The 1,720-nt window shown below is 37.4% G+C and overlaps 1 protein-coding gene across 1 annotated transcript in view; it reads left to right on the top strand.

Annotated features, from left to right (window-relative positions):
- The first annotated feature begins 144 nt into the window (after positions 1-144).
- The window catches only part of LOC118479059, an 11,718-nt gene continuing 10,142 nt past the window's right edge, over positions 145-1,720 (top strand). The window contains exon 1 of the mRNA XM_035973657.1: positions 145-289. The gene's annotated coding sequence lies outside the window, so the exon portion shown is untranslated. The remainder of the gene's footprint in view (positions 290-1,720) is intronic.

Below are 1,720 nucleotides of genomic sequence, written 5' to 3'. Positions count from 1 at the left end.
AACAACCTTGTATTAAATCGGCTCAAGGTTCTCTGCGTAGGCTTCCTCGGAGGCAACTGAAAGTATGGTAGCAATTCTTTTCAGGAAAAAAACCAAAACAAACTTTACTCGGTACATGCATTAGAAAAGTTTTCCTGGCAACCAGCAGCCATGCCGGGAAGTTTAATTGGCATTTTGTAAACAAAGACAGCTGAAAGCCTCCCCAGTGTTTATTTAATCGGATGATCAACGTATTTCGATAACAATCAATCAGAAATATAGTTTACAAACGAATATCAAGGTTCAGAAGGTGAGGAAATAATCTACATTGTTTAAAAAAAAATTAATACTTGCAATGGCAGTTGACGTTTGATAATAGAGTCTATATTTCTCAGTCTTTGAAGTAAAAATTTACGTTAACATGTTTAGCACATGATAGCGCATGCCAGACTTCACATCACAGAAGTGTTGTGTGCAAGCCAAATTAATTAAATTTTTATAGTTTTTACAGCCTTAACCATTTCCCTTTTGATCGTTAAATGGTAAACGTTGGCCGACTAAAAGGTTTTTCCCGGCTGGAAGAGTTTCAGCATGATTATTTTATTTGCCTGACTTGCATCAACTGTTCAATAAAACAACAGGCATCGAAAACAATATTCAGCTCTCGTCTTATATTTTTGTCCACCTCTGTTGTTTAGCCACAACACTACTTCATCCTCTTCTTGGACTTCCAAAGGACTTTTAGGGAATGTATGCAGAAATACTCTACTCAAATTACAGAGAGCAGCAAAATAGAGACTTTTCTGTCTTACTTGTAGACTGCTGCAAATGTTTCAAAACTGTCAGATTCTTCTTTTTCTTTTAGCTTTCGGACGTTGCTTCTTGGACTTTTCTTCAATAAATCAGCTTGCTATTCTGCTTAAAGTGCTGTTTTGATCCCAAGCCAAGTTTCATTGTCCAGTTCCTATACCGTGTTAACTAATTGGTCCCCCCCTTTGCCTGACCTCTTCCTGAGTAGGATTCTCAAGTGAATTATATCAGACTGTGAGTAAATGAAAAACTGCTGAGAATTCATGACTTTGTGGCAGCCTGCTTTTGGAGGTCTGCTGACTTTATTAGATTTTCCGTGGTCTTTCGTGTACTCCTGTCATGCTTCGGAGTATACCTTCTCATGATCAATGAATGCAGAGACGTACACACCATTCCACAAGTACAATTTGATCTGTGCAATTATATTTTTGAAGATGCTTCACATTGTTTATGACTTTCTTCCATGATTGTCCAGCTTTCACAGCCACTCATAGATTCGAAGGGTTGACTTCACGTGATACTGATAGCCTTTCAAAACTTTCATTTTGGTAGCCACTGAGTCTATTTTTCAGGATTTGGCTCATTTTATTGAAACTATTTTAAGCCATAGCCTAGCATTTTTCCATTTCATTTCTGTGGAATATATTCTTAACAGGTGTAATTATAGATCCTTGATATTTTAACTTTCGAACCTGTTTGATCTTTTTACTTTAGCTTTTATGAGATTACAAGTAAGTAGGATGGGCACAGGATTTGATGATTTTCCTCGCTCGTCATGTTAAATGGTATGGTTTGGGGAGGGGTTCTGGTCAGTATTATAATAACGTTTTCTTGAACATGTGGGCAATCTCTGTGTCCTCTTTGGTTGATACCAAAGCGTTCCTAGGAAGAGTATCTTTGCACTTACCCATATCTGTACATTGCTGAGTTT

Source organism: Aplysia californica, unplaced genomic scaffold (genome assembly GCF_000002075.1).
Source record: "Aplysia californica isolate F4 #8 unplaced genomic scaffold, AplCal3.0 scaffold01626, whole genome shotgun sequence".
NCBI lineage: Eukaryota > Metazoa > Mollusca > Gastropoda > Aplysiida > Aplysiidae > Aplysia > Aplysia californica.
Note: the sequence above shows the minus strand (reverse complement) of the source record. Positions and strands in the feature narration are given on the sequence as shown.